This window comes from Orcinus orca, chromosome 13 (assembly GCF_937001465.1).
Source record: "Orcinus orca chromosome 13, mOrcOrc1.1, whole genome shotgun sequence".
NCBI lineage: Eukaryota > Metazoa > Chordata > Mammalia > Artiodactyla > Delphinidae > Orcinus > Orcinus orca.
In genome coordinates, this window is record NC_064571.1 from 2,011,587 (window position 1) to 2,027,252 (window position 15,666).

Below are 15,666 nucleotides of genomic sequence, written 5' to 3' on the forward strand. Positions count from 1 at the left end.
CAGGCCCCAAAGGGCAGCGCATGAGCTGCAGGCCAGGTGTGGGGCAGGACAGAGCAGGGCCCATCACTGTGCCCAGAGGCTTACTGGACCTGGCATCTCACAGATGCCATTTGAGCCGAGTTTTAGCAAAGGTTCTTGGGTTGCCATGGAGATGAGTCTGGGGGCTGAGAAGGCACAAAGCTGGAATTGGAGGGGAGTTCGAGTGTCCTCCAGTGCCATTGACTTAAGTGTTTCCCATTAGGAATCAGGGCATTAATTAACTGCAAACACCTGAGTCATTTTCTTGGCGCCCTTTCTTGCAAAGGCAGCCAAGCAGCAGAGCTGAGAGCTTAGCTGGAGGAATTCTGTGTGCCTTCTGTGTACACCCCCTGAAAGCAAGTGACAGCTATTGTCCTCAAAACCTGCATTCGTACAGTTTCCTCATAGCCATCAAATTAAAAATTGGGATTGGTGCATAGATAAGACAGAGATGGAAATAGAGCCCAGAAAGTGAAGGAAAGGGCTGTGGGGAAGTAAAGCTTAAACGTTGATGACAATATATGTTTTCGTTGGTGGGGATGTCCTTCTCAACACTGCAATCAACACAGCTCGAACCAGCCTTTCTGAGCCCATTACTGTTGGCTAGTTATTATGGTTTCTCATCAAAGCTATGCCCAGCGAAGTACAGCATAGGAATGTTTTAATAAGCCCTTGATCTATCTTGCATTACTATTTTAAATCACTGCTTAGAGGAAGATTGAAAAGAAATATACCAGAATGGGCTTCCCTGGTGGCACAGTGGTTGAGAGTCCGCCTGCCAATGCAGGGGACATGGGTTCGTGCCCCGGTCCAGGAAGATCCCACACGCCACGGAGCGGCTGGGCCCGTGAGCCATGGCCGCTGAGCCTGCGCGTCCGGAGCCTGTGCTCCGCAACAGGAGAGGCCACAACAGTGAGCGGTCTGTGTACCGCAAAAAAAAAAAAAAAGAAATATACCAAAATGTTAACAGGATTTGTGCTCGAGTGACTGGACTGTTTTATGGTTTTTCTTCTCCCATATTTTTAACTTTTTATTTTGAATTAGATTCACAGAAAGTTAGAAAAATAGTACAGAAAGATCCTGTGTATCCTTCACCCAGCTTCCCCCAATGCTTACATCTTACATAATAACTATAATACAATCACCAAAACCAGAAAGTTAACTATTAGCCTGACTACAGACCTTATTCAGATTTCACCAGTTTCTACATGCCCTTGTGTGTGTGTTTCTATGCAAATTTATCACATATGTAGGTTTGTGTTTTCATGTTTTTAAAACTTTTTATAATGAAAATGTTCTTGTCTTATTATAAAGAGAAAAGCTTTAATTTAAATTCTTTTGTGGGAATCTGTCCCAGAAAAAAAATAAAAACTCTGAATATGTACATTGCTAGGCTCAAAAATATTTCTCGTTAAATTACTTATAAACAAATTTAAACCACTTAAGTGTCCAACTTGATGTAATTGAATGGAATTAACTGGAGTACATTTGCTTACTGGATGTTGTGCAACCGTATGAACTGTTTATGGAAAAGGATGTGATAACAGGTAGGTGTCATGATGTGGTTAAGAGGAAACAAGCTACAGAACTGTTCAACTGGATATGACTGTGCAAAGAGGTCAACACACACGGTGGGGGAACGGGAGGCAGACACACTGAAACCATGCTTCTCCAGTTTTCCTATATTTTCCAAAATTTCCTTCTTGAGAAGGACTTTCAATTTTTTTTTTTGTGGTACGCGGGCCTCTCACTGTTGTGGCCTCTCCCGTTGCGGAGCACAGGCTCCGGATGAGCAGGCCCAGCGGCCACGGCTCACGGGCCCAGCCGCTCCGCGGCACGTGGGATCCTCCCGGACCGGGGCACGAACCCGCGTCCCCTGCATCGGCAGACGGACTCCCAACCACTGTGCCACCAGGGAAGCCCAGGACTTTCAAATTTTAATGTGCATCACTGGTGACCTTATTAAAACAGATTCTGATTCGTGGGCAGGGGTCCAAGCAGCAAGGAGGGGCCTAAGATACGTTTCTAACAAGCTCCCAGGTGATACCGATACTGCTACTCCATAAGCCACCCTATTGAAACAATGGATTATAAGAAAACGGACCTTTTAGAAATGAAGTGCTTCTTATGTTTAAAACTGGCCTCAAATGCCAAAGCGTACCAAAAAAGAAGCCCATCAAAATCTCCACATTCCACTTGGATTTCAAGTAACAGAAGTGCAGACCTGGCCTCGTCCAGCCCTAGATGGTGAGATTATTCCTTTGCTCTGAGTTACCTGATTTTTTTTTTTTTTTTTTTTTTTGGCCACACCACGCGGCATGCAGGATCTTAGTTCCCCAACCAGGGATCGAACCGGCGCCCCCTGCATTGGAATCGCGGAGTCTTAACTAATGGACCGCCAGGGAAGCCCCCTGAGTGCCCTGATTTTACTGAAGGAGGGAGCATAGTTTCCTACAAACTCTTAGCTGTACTTGCTTCAATCCAAGGCTTGAGTCTTGCTGCCACACTGCCTCCTGGGGAGACCTTATTTTGTCCCCTTATCATGATGCCTAAGAACCTAGGACCACACAGAAGGCAGGAGAGCAGTGCTCTCAGACCCGACAACCACCTGCTTGTTCAAGAAAAGTAACTTGAGGAACCCAGACGCCCCTTATCTCTCGGCGGCCTGAACCATGAAGCACTTTATTTTTCTTTTAATCTTTCAGCAAGGGCTGTTTCTGTTCTTTGGTTGCCAAATTAGATTACGGTGCAAAACTTTCTATTTTTAAAACACCGCGGAGTCTTTCTTGGGAGTCAATAAAGCAATATATGATGCCTTTTATTTATTTTGTCATTCATAGATTCCAGGGCTCTTCTGTGAATAGATTTGACCTTTATGACATATTCTTATTAAAACACATGCATGTTCTGTGCAGAATATATGGACTTTACAAACTATAATCAGAAAACAAACTCCCTAAGCTTACACGAGGGTGTTTTTTGCTTTGCTTTGGTTTAGCCTGGATATAACATGCACATCTCTTTATGAAGTTGTTATCATACTGTATTAACAATCTTGTAATATCTGTGTTATGTTACTTCATCCTCAGAGTAGCCGTGGGAGGAAGCAGGGCAGATGTTCCTAACTCCAGGTCACCGGATAGACTCACCACAATGGTTATTCCACAATGGTTCCCAGGGCTGTCGAAACTGCTCCTTCTAGGACCTGGTCTGGCACCTCTACGGGGACACTGCCTGAAGGCCACTCACAGCCTAAACTGCTCCACAAATATATCGATGAAATAGACTAGGAGAAAGGGAAAGTTACTCCTAAATATTGGATGAAATGGAATTTATGGAGAACTGCCACCTTGGAAGAGGTGGACGCAGTGAACTAGACTGTTTCCGTCTGTTACTGAGTCCAAGCTCGTCCTGCTCACCACACGACAGGCCAATAAACTGAGAAACCAGTTGCTGGAGCAAAGAATAGCGGCTTTATTCGGAAGCCAGCAGACCAAGAAGATGGTGGGCTCGTGCCCCAAAGAACCCTCTTGCTGAGTTAGACTCAGGCTCCTTTTATACTAAAAGGGGCGGGACTAAAGCCAAGCACTTCCTGGTTCCCGGCAGCCTCCGGAGGGGAGGTGTTAATTTCTCCCTCCTGCTGTCATTCACAGGTGGGCCTGCTCAGGAGGTTTCCTGGGAGCTAAACACAGGTATTTCAGCTGAAAACCCATTATACCTGGGAGGCAGGGGTCCCAGAGATGGGCCGTTATGGAGAATTTAAGCTTATAGGCAGCCTCGCCTTAGTGATTAACTGGTAACAGGATACAGAGGTTCTTCCCGATTACCGTTACCCACTGTCAACGTCCAGTCCACAGTTGTGGGAAGAGGCACAAAGGCTGCCCGGGCTATTTCCTACTGAACGGGGGCGATGGATGTTCTTTAGAATCTTTAGTTGGTAGTAAACATTCCCCATTTTTGGAGACAGAAATTCAAGATAAAACACAAACAGCACATACAAGTGCTAGCCTTCAGAGAAGCAAACGAACCAGTTCACAAATCGGGTCAAAGTCCAACAACTCTTTCCTCTCTCCAACAGGGTACACCCCACTCCAATACGAAACAAACTGGCTTGTTCCAGAGAAAAAGCCCCAAACGCCGCAAAAACAAAACAAAACAAAACAAAAAGCCCCAAACGGAGAGGAATGAAGTTCCCGGCTGTTCACACCGAAGCCACTTACCCCACCGTACGCAGCCCGACGGCTCCCAAACGTCGATTCCTTCCTTCCACTGCCAAGCGCTGGGGCGGCCGGTGCTGCTTCAGAGAACTCTGAAGGCAGATCCCCAGGACAAGGGGTCCCGGCAGCTGCTAGGGTCTTACCCCAGAATTCCCCAGCCAGGGCTGGCAGGCCACGAGCAGCAAGGCTCCTGGGTGGCTTCATCAAAATTCGTTACCAAGTCCAAGCTTGTACTGCTTGCCACACGACAGGCTAATAAACTGAGCCGAGCTGCTGGGGCAAAGAAGAGTGAGTTTACCTGGGAAGCCAGCAGAGCAAGATGGCGGGCCAGACGCCCAAAGAACCATCTAGCTGAGTCAGCATTCAGGCTCCTTTTATACCAAAAGGGGCGGGACTAAAGCCAAGCACTTCCTGGTTCCCGTCAGCCTCCGGAGGGGAGGTGTTAATTTCTCCCTCAAGCAGTTATTCACAGGTGGGCCTGTTCAGGAGGTTGCCTGGGAACTAAACACAGGTATTTTAGCTGAATGCTCATTACCTTAATCTCTCGGAGGCAGGGATCGGAGAGATGGGCCATTGTGTAGAATTTAAGCTTATAGGCAACATCCCTTCAGAGATTAACTTGTAATAGAATACAAGCTAACTCGATTAATGAATAGGTTCTTCCCTATTACAATTTCCCACTGTTAATGTCCAGTCCACAGTCTTGTGGGGAAAGGGATGAACGCTGCTCTGCCTATTTCCTGCTGAACGGGGGCGACGAACATTCTTTAGAATCTTTAGTTGGTGGTAAAAATCCTCTTTCCTTTTCTATCTACAACTACTTGAACCTGATGAAACCCCTTAGCAGTTTGTTGTCTAATTTGTAATGGAACCTGGGGTTTTGGTTCCCAATATGTATATATATATATATACTAAATAAAGATATATACTAAATCCTTGTGCTATTTACTTGTACAAAATTAAATACGCTGCCCCTTCTCCGCTACAGTGGAATCCCCATCTACTTCGATTGGGTGGGCAGACCTGTTGGAGGTGAACTCATGAACAGAGCCCAAAGTTTTAACACAATCGGCAACCACTAGGTCTGTTAGAGCATTTATAGCTTCTCCCACCGGGCAGGCACCAGGAGCGGCCTTCCATACACTATTTCAAAGGGGCTTAATTTAAGCTGCTTCTGGGAGCCATTGATCTGTAGCAGGGCAACTGGCAAGATCTTATCCCAGGTTAAATTAGTCTCTTGACATAATTTAGAGCTGTTCGTTTTTAACGTGCGATTCATTTTCTCGTTTTTTCCTGTTGCTTGTGGTCTCCAGGATAAATGTAGTCCCAGTGCTTCAGTCCAAATCAGGGGATAATTTCCTTAAGGAGGGCTTTAACCACTTCAGACTTTCTGTCCGGGTGGCATACGCTTCCACCCATCCTGAAAATGTCCACAAACACTAGCGGGTTATCTGAAATTTCCTGCAGCTCAAGGCATTTGAGTCCAGTCCTCAGTGGCTCGGGTCCCCATCTGGGGAGGTCTGATAGCCATCTCTGGGTTATTTTTAGCACAAATCATGCAGGTTGGGTGACTCCTCTGCTGGACTTCTGTAGGTTAGGCCCCATCACGTATACTTGAGTCCATTGCAAGGTGGCATCTCTCCCGTAATGGCTGCGATTACGAATGTGCTGCAGCACAGGGTGCGTGAGCACCTCGGGAATCAGACGACTGTGCGCTACATTTCGAAGCAGGCGAGGTGTGATCCGGTGAAACCCTGCTCCTCGGCCTTCTCTTTGTCCTTGGTGACTACGCTGGCTGGTATTCTGACCAGTCAGTCTGTGGGAGAAGTGACCCTCTTGCCTCAGAGGATATTGTTTTAGATTAGGTGTCCCAGCGTCCCTTTTTAATGCGGTTCATATTGGCCGTGTGTTTTTGGCCTTCCCGGGGTGCCATCCGCGCCCACTTCTGGTCTTACCTTTTCGTAGACCTTGGGGAAGAGCTCTGTCTCCTTTCCTGCGGTTCTCATGAGCGCCATCCGTAGGCTTAACGCGCATTCTGGTGGGACCCTGAGGTCAAGCTGTTCTGGTGAAGGGCGAGGTCTATCAGAAAGCCCATCAGCTCACTCCCCAGGGTCAGTTTCACCCGGGGCTCCTGTGGGACATGAAGCACCTCAGGTCCAAGGGAGCCCCTGGGCCTCTTCATTCATCATAGTGTTCCCCTCTTTCTATCACGTGGGAGGCTCTCATCTTTTATTATTTTCCTTCTTATATTTTAGCCCAGGGCAACCTGTCTTGCAAGGTTCTTCCTCCTGACATTGTTCCTTCCCCAATGGGGGCTTACCGAAAAAGTGCCGTTTCCTTTTTGCATCTTCTTTCTTCTGTTGTTGTTTCCTGTTGAACGCTTTAAGTGCCCCATCTACCAATTGAGAAGGGTTCATTCCAAATGCATCATCTAATTTTTCCAACTTTCTCCTGATTATCTAAGGCACTTTGCCCCAAAAAGTTCAAATTTACCATTCTAATATTTAAAGGGGCGGGACTAAAGCCAAGCACTTCCTGGTTCCCGGCAGCCTCCGGAGGGGAGGTGTTAATTTCTCCCTCGTGCTGTCATTCACAGGTGGGCCTGCTCAGGAGGTTTTCTGGGAGCTAAACACAGGTATTTTAGCTGAATGCTCATTACCTGGGAGGCAGGGGTCCCAGAGATGGGCCGTTATGGAGAATTTAAGTTTATGGGCAGCATCCCTTTAGTGATTAACTTGTAATAGGATACAAAGTTTCTTCCTGATTACACACCTAGCCTAGATAATGACACTAATCAGAAGTGTATTAAAACCAAGCCTCTAATAAACAGATTGTGGTCTTTGTACGCAGCAGAGTTCTATAGTCTAAGGAGAACAAATGCTCTCCAACCACATGCAACAGTATGAATGAATGCAACTGTAAACATAATATGCAGTGAAAGAAGCTATGCACAAAAGAATACACCCTGCATGGTGACATTTATATAAAGTGCAGACACAGACAAAAGGAGTCCATGGTGTCAGAGGTCAGGAGAGGGTTCCCACTGGGAGCGTGGTGACTGGAAGTGGCAGGAGATAGGATTCTGGGAGCACGGGTAACATTTATTTATTTTGCTGTAATAAACAGACTTTTAAAAAAAACACTTCATTGAGTTATGATTGACATACAAAAATCTATTTGTATTTAACATATAAAACTTGGTGAGTTTGGACATAAGTATGCACCTGTGAAACTATCACCTTGATCACCTACAAAAGGTTCCTGCTGCCCTCTTTATTATTATTATTCTTTGTGTGTGTATATATATGATAAGAACACTTAACATGGGACCTACCCTCTTAGCAAATGTTTAACTATACGATACAGTATTACAAACTAGGGGCACTGGGCTGGACAATATATCTCTAGAATATACTCATTTTGTGTAACTGAAACTTTGTACCCTGTGATAATACCTCCTCGTCTTCCCCTCCCCCCGGCCCCTGGCAATCACCCTTCTACTCTCTGCTTCTGTGAGTCTGACTTTTTTCGATTCCATGATCACGCAGTGTCTGTCCTCCTGTGTTCGACTTATTTCAGTTAGTATCATGTTCTCCAGGTTCACCCATGCTGTCACATATGGCAGGATCTTCTTCCTTTTTAAGGCTGAATAATATTCAACTAAATGTATGTATATGCGATCATATATTTTTCTTAATCCATTTATTCATCAGTAGACACTTAGGTTGTTTCCATGCCTTGGATATTGTGAATAACGCTGCCGTAAACATGGGAGCAGAGATACCTGAGATCCTAATTTCGATTTTTTGGATACATACCCAGAAGTGGGATTGCTGATTGTATGGTAGCTCTATTTTAAACTTTTTTGAGGACTCTCCATGCTGTTTTCCACAGTGTCTGCACCAATTTATATTCCCACCGGTAGTGCACGAGGGTTCCCTTCCCCGCAAGTCCCCCCTCAGCAGCTCTTGCTATTCTTGTCCTTTTGATCATCGCCATTCTGACGGGTGTGAGGCGATACGTTTCTATGGTTTTGATTTGTGTTTCCCTGGTGATTAGTGATGTCGAGCATCTTTTCATACACCTGTTGGCCATCTGTATGCTCAAGGTCACAGTTCCACACCCTGAGCTTTAAAAAAATCTGGTTATTTGAGGATTTTATGTTGTTGAGTTTTGGGAGTTCCCTGTATACGTTGGATATTAACCCTTTGTCAAATATATGGTGTGCAAGTATTTTCTCCCATCCTGTCAGTCGCCTTTCATTTTGTTGATTTTTTTCCCCTTTGCAGCAGCTTTTCAGTTTGTTGTTTCCCACTTGTCCATTTTTGCTTTTGTTGCCTGTGCTTTGGGTGTCGTATCAAAGAAATCATTGCCAAGACTGATGTGGAGGTACTTTTCCCCTACGTTTCTTCTTAGAGTTTTATGGTTTCAGGTCTTACATTTAAGTTGTTAATCCATTTTGAGTTAATTTTTGTGTCTGGTGTAAGATAAGATTGCAATTTCATTCTTTTTTATGTTGACATGCAGTTTTCCCAACACCATTTATTGAAGAGACTATCTTTTCCCCATTGTGTATTCTTGGTACCTTTGTTCAGATCAGTTGACAAAAGACGTTGAGACCAAAGAGAAACGTAAAGACTCTGAGTAATATTGTTTCATGATATGGGAGAGAAAAAAGACAATATTTCTTCATTAAAATGTGATTTTTCAATATTTCTCATTATCAGGTTAACGGGCACGTATTATAAGACTCCCGAATACGTCACCCGTGTTGCTAGAAATTCACATATTCAGATGGGCCATCCACTTTTCTGTGGGCTTTTCTCTTGGGGAAGGTGGCAGCTCTCTCTAAATATAGGGTGGCACATTTTGCTTCTTGATCTGGAGAAACATTGGTGCACTCTGGAAAACCTGTGAGCTGCACGCTTCCCCCGAGTGCACATTTCTGTGTGTTCTATTTCACCGAAGAAGTTTGAAAAGCCTGTTGTTGGCACTGAGAATTGAAGGGCGGTAGGGTTACGTCTGCCTTTGCAGCTCTCACACCCCTGCCTCGTGAAGCCCTCTGACCTCACGGACCCAAGAGCCGCCAGGTTACTCCCTGGGGACTCAGTGGGGGCTTGTGGGGACCCAATGGAGCCCTTTCTTGAATCTCCAGGATGGCAGACCAGCTGTTTCACCTCTTAAAACACTGACCGTTGGGCTGCTTCATCCTTGCTTCTGAATGTGGCCCAGAGCTGTACCTGCCTCGCCTCCCCCTGGGGTGATGGAGGACGCTGCCTGGACCTGACCGACCTGGGTTGGGGGCATGCAGGGTCTTCCGTTGAGGGCCCACCTGTGCCATCCCGAGCCTGTCTGCCCACAGGAGACCAAGAATCTGTCCCTCTGCTCGGTGCTCTCAGTCTATGCAAGTGGGGCTCATTCTCCGGCTTTTCTTCTTTCGGGCCTCAAACATCTCAGCCTAACTGGGCAGGGCCAGGGGCAGGCCTGACGGCACAGAAGGGAGAGCTGCTGTCCATCTGGTGAGAATCCGGCCCATGTGAGTTTTGATTAACATCACTCGGAGTGAAAGGAAAGCGGAGCTCGCTGGCAGGTTTCATCTGGACACCGTCGGTTTTGCTAGGGAGGATGGCGGCTGCCTTGGGGACCTGTGTGGGTTCCTCTTGATCCCTCGGAGGCCGGAGGCCCTCCCTGCTGTTTCCCTGCATCCTCCCACCCTCTCCCACCCACCTGTCATAGCAGCTGCTCAAGGGCACATTTCCATACCTGAGCTTTGCCGGGTGATGCTCCTAAGGGCTGGGGCCTTGCATAACCGGCCATATTCAGAAGGCGTCCCCCCGGCTGGGAAGGGGTGGCAGCAGAGACGAGCCTTGCTCTGCTTTGTAGCCTAAGGGCAGATTGTCTGAAGTCCTCACTCTTTGGGAGGACGCAGCTTAAGTCATTTGGAGCAAATTTTTCCAGGTGATGTGAAAGAAGCATTTATTGGAGCTGCGAGTGGAAGCAAAGGGCAGGGCTCTCACGGGACAGGAGGTGTCTGTCAGCGCGGTGGAGAGTGATGTCAGGAGCTCTGCCATGGCTTCCAAGTCTAACATCCCCTGTTTGTAGCCTCTGTTTCTAAATAAGGGAAAATATGACCAAAAGTTCCAGAGGACAAGCCATCCTTCCCTCATCCAGTTCTCTGAGGACTGTCCACGTAGAGGAAAAATTAAAAGTGAATGAAGGAAGCCGAAAATGTCTAAAGGTAGAGTTGACAATTCTAAAACCTAAGGAATTGTTTTAAGAGATGAGTTCAAAGTAAGTAGGAGCTGACAGGCAGAGAAGCTGCAGAGCACTGAGACCACTGAGTGAGTGCAGGTTCCCAAGGACGCCAGAAGCACGAAGTCAGGTGCAGGAGAGCCTGTGCAGGAGAGCCTGTGCAGGGCTATCTGGTGGCTCCATGAGTTTGTCAGGATCTGCTCTGTCATGCCCAGGCCTGTCCCATCCTCCTGGTCCAGGAGGGAGTGAAGCTTGAGCCACTTCAGCCGACATCTAGGAAGAGAGAACTCTGACTTCAAGGAAAACGATTTCCTGCGAGCGCCTTGGGCGGGTCTGATTGCATCTCGTTACCTAGAACATCCGTATGGGACCTCTGTAGCTGCAGGAGAAGCTGGAATGCCTTTGGGTTGGGCAGGAATGTGGATTTTGTTCTTTTGAGAGAAGGGAAGAACGGCTATTTCTGTCTGCCTCTACAGAGGGTCATATATAAAACTCGGGATACACAAAACAGGTAAGAGAGGTGATGATTCGCTCTCTATGTGACATTTTGTTTTCCCTCCATAGCAAAAGCCGTGCCCCTCAGCTCAGCATCTGAGAACCTTCCTGACAGTCCCTCCTCCTACCCTTCCACACTCACCTCCCAGTCACACCCCAGGCAGCCCTGCGCTCCTGCTACACGAGGGACCTCTGAGTTCTGAGCCTCTGCTCTCTTCATCCCAGCCTGAGGCTCAGTTCATACATGAGGGGCCGTGCTGAAACCACTGTGTTAAACTAAGTGGGCAAAGCAAGAGCAACCTCCGGAAGGGAAGCTCGTGCGCACACACACAGGCACAGACACACACAGGCACAGACACACATGCACACACGAGCCAATGACTCCCCCAGAAAGGAGAGTCCCCTGTGCACAGATGAGAAATGGGATGAAGAGCCAGCGGGCTGGAAGCACAGCCTGTGGGATCTGTGGGATCTGATGCCATCTCCAGGGAGACAGGGTCAGAATTGAGTCGAATTGGATGCACCCAGCTGGGGTCACAGAGAATGGCTGGGCGTGGGGAAAAAAAGCCCATGTTGGAACGGGGTGCAGAATCCTTAGCCCCCAAAGGATTTATTTGGTTTATCGGCACTAGCTGAACCCTCCAGCCTGACAGCAGTTCTAGGCGACTGAAGAGCCAGGTCTGGGAGAAGCGACCAGGCGCCAGCAGGTCCCCACAGCCTTGCTCCGTGTCCCTCTCGGACCGCAGCCAGCGGGCGGGTTTCTGGGTGGAGGGCAATGCAGCGGGGACACAGTAGGGCCGCCACCAGCACACGTGTCACCAGGAAGGCAGGTGCGCAGAATTCTGCACGGCTGAATGAGGGGGGGGTTTTCACTCTGCCCTTAGCTGAGCTGAGCTCTGGCCTCTTAGTGTAGAGCTGGGGCAGAGGAGAAACATTGGAACTTAGCAAAATGTTTCAAACAATGGTCTTTAAAACTTTCCTCATTTGCTTCCATTAAACTGGACCTTACTATTTATGTGAGATCTGGATGTAAGTACATTGCTTTCTGTCAGCTGTTAACCATATGAAATGATTCAGAGTCAACTTAGAGTTGAATAAAAGCTAATATTCTAAGTACCATTTAATATCTTAGTTATATGAAAATTTTTCAATAAAATATGAGATCTGGCGGGGAGGAAAGCCTAGGCCTGCTTGAGGTGACATGAAATACCGGCTTTCATTAGCGCAGCAGGTGTGTTACACTCGGCGTCATCGAATGCTGTGTCTCCAGGGTGCACGTGTGACCCAGGACTTCATTAAAGTATGTTAACCGCACAGTATGAAAGGGCATTCTCAAGTCAACAGGCCTGCATCCTTCAAATTTCCACAGTCCAGTGAGGGGTCCCAGAGCTACACTAAACAGGTCATGGGAATTAGAAAAGATTTGCTTACTTAAAGGACATAAGGTGAGATTTATATGTTGTTCTTGTGGTCATTCCCTAAATATAGTGAACCCCTATCTTAAGAGAAATTATCTAAAACTTGGAAATAAGGAGTGGGGCACAGCTTGTTCTGTCAGTGTCACACTGTGGCATTAACAGGCCTGCCCAAGGGGTGTTTAGATCTCTAGGAGAATATACCTGTTCCACATTGCTGGTCACTGGTTAGAGCCCAGGCTGTGCAGTCACCGGTCGATTTCTACCCCCTGGAGAAGCTGTGGTTCTCTCGTCCTGTAGAACATTAAACCACCGTTTACAGATAGAATCGACAATCTCATTCTTCATTCTGTTTTTCAAGATGCCTACAACTACCCCATTCCTTCATCTGCTTTCTGAATCACCATTATTATTATATGTGTTCCCTTATTAATAATCTAATAGGTGTTTGACATATTTATTCAAGCTTAGGATGACACCATAGTTTTGACTTGTTGGAAGTTATACTCTGAGCTGTGAAAGGTATGCAGGAATATCAATGCCAACTCCTGCCCTGTCCACAGGGGAAGCACAGGAAATCCAAAGAGTAATGATTTAGAGCCAGAAAGTTAGGGAAGTCTTTAAGAAAGCAGGGATGTCTGCAAGAGCCTGGAAGTGGGTAAGGCGTGGGCCATGACCTCCCTGTGCTTTGGGAAATTTAATTTCATTCCCTCTTACTTTTACCTCTTTGTCTTTACTTTCCTTCACTTTTGAAAACTCCAGACCCTCTCCTCCTTCCTCATGCTCACCTTTCCTCTTCTGCTCCCATCTCCCTTTGCCCCCAACCCCTTCCTTTGGAAGAACCATCCTTAGAGGAATCGGGCAGTGATGCCTCCCTCCCATAGACCCGGAGCTGAGCTCGGCTTTCAGACAAATTGCCAGTTTTGTGCAGTGGGTTGGAGCTCATTTTAAGACAAAAAGCCTTGAGGTAACAGAGGATGAACACAGAGGCCACGGAACTGGGCAATCTACATTTATTTAAAACGGTTTCATGGGGACTTCCCTGGTGGCACAGTGGTTAAGAATCCGCCTGCCAATGCAGGGACATGGGTTCAAGCCCTGGTCCGGGAAGATCCCACATGCCGCGGAGCAACTAAGCCCGTGCGCCACAACTACTGAGCCTGCGCTCCAGAGCCTGCGAGCCACAACTACTGAGCCCACGTGCCACAACTACTGGAGCCCGCATGCCTAGAGCCCGTGCTCCGCAATGAGAGAAGCCACCGCAACGAGAAGCCCCCGCTCATCGCAACTAGAGAAAGCCCATGCGCAGCAACGAAGACCCAACGCAGCCAAAAACAAAATAAATAAATAAAACAGTTTCATGGAGTTGGCTGTTCCCTTTAATAGGCAATTTAAAACAATATCGACATTTATGTGGCATTTATACAGCTGGGACTAATACTGCCACCCCCTCCATCCTGAGGCACTAAGGATTATAAAGACACCGGTGGTCTGATCCTTCGGGGGAGCAGAGCAAATTTCTCCCTGGAGCTGAAATCACTCTTCCAGGGAAGAGGGGGGCCGTTGGCAGCCCGGAAAGAGGAGCTGTGCTCAGTGGTCCCAGCAGCCCTCCAGGAGAGCGCGATCCCCTGACGACGCTGGCCGCCAAGCCATTCAGGCTCCTCCCTCATCCCTCCGGTCAGCCAGGATCCCGATCGATCCATCAGTCGAGGCACAGAGGCCGAGACTGCTCTCCTCAGCGGTTTATCCAATCCCGTCTTAGCTGGGCCAAAAGGAAGGAGCGAAGATGATTACTTTCCTCTTACAGACCCAAGCCATCTTGCTAACTGAGTGGATCCAGAAACAAACGACAGCAACGCAGGAACTAGGACCCCAGCCTCAGCCCGGCTCACACTCCACACACGCGGCAACTCCTGGGCCCGGAACAGAGGCTGCAGGCTCCCCTGGGTCCCCACGTGCGGATCTGGACAAGAGGCTTTCGCTAGACAACTCTACTTTCCCGTGGAAGAAACAGTGGTACTTTCCCACTTGGAAACGACTTTTGTTAAAATTTCTTTTCATAGAGAGACTGAAAGCCCAACTGTGTTCAAAAATGGCTCAGCAGAGGGGGTTGTGATGTAAACAACGTCTTCCTCTCAAGTTGACAGAGGCTCATTACCTCCAAATCGCTTCCAGCATCACCGAGATCAGCCTGTGTTGATTCCGAATGACGTCACCTCCAAGGTTACAAGACACCCGACTGCCTCTGATCTGCAGATCCCTGGGAGCCTCTGATCAGCGAACACCGGCTCCTGACCTACTTGGAATCTGCACCAGTGGAAACTGTGGAGTCTTGTAGAATCAGGGACGGATTATAGGAGTACCGGGCAATGCTGCAGGCGAGGGACTTGCACTGTCACTGACCCCAGAGCAAGGGACCCAGTCTTTTGTCTGAGAAAAAGACTGCCAAGGAACCACGGGGCGGTCGAAGAGGCCTTTGGATGGTTGAAGGCTCAAAATGAGGCTAATTGTAGAGAAAAAGCAAGGAAACAAAGGGGGGAACTTCAGGAGAGGGGCCAGAAGCGGAGGGCTGGGCTGCAGACAGGATCAGACATCGGAAGACGGGCCGCCAGAGGCAAAGGCTGGTCCTCTGGGCTGCAAACCAGCTGCCTATCTGGCCTGAGATCGTTTCTTTGTTGATGAGACTAGAACGTCAGAAGGCTCGGGATCACAACAGTATTGGGGTTCTGTGCTTCCCTCCAGACCAGAATCGTCCCGCCTCCCATCTGCTGCCCACAGCAATCCCCGTGTTTCTAGCAACAGCTGCTCATAGCCTTCTCTCCTTTCTAAAACGTGAGCAGCAGGGAGCACACCCCTGACGCTTTGTTGAGCCTGCCTTTCCGTTCAACTAGCAGGATTGCATACTGAGAAGTGCCTATGTTGTATGCAAACACCACGCTGTTTCGTATAAGGGACTGGAGCATCCGCAGATACTGAGGGACGATAGTGTATCCTGAACCTGTTTTCAGGTTGCTCCTTGCAAATCCTCTCGGCACCCCAAGCGTTTGGTTCCCCCCCCCCTTTTTTTTAATCTATGTTTGGCTGCGTTGGGTCTTCATTGCTGCGCACGGGCTTTCTCTAGTTGCAGCGAGTGAGGGCTACTCTCCGTTGCAGTGCACGGGCTTCTCATTGCGGTGGCTTCTCTTGTTGTGGAGCATGGGCTCCAGGCACGTGGGCTTCAGGAGTTGTGGCTCGTGAGCTCTAGAGCGCAGTCTCAGTAGTTGTGGCAC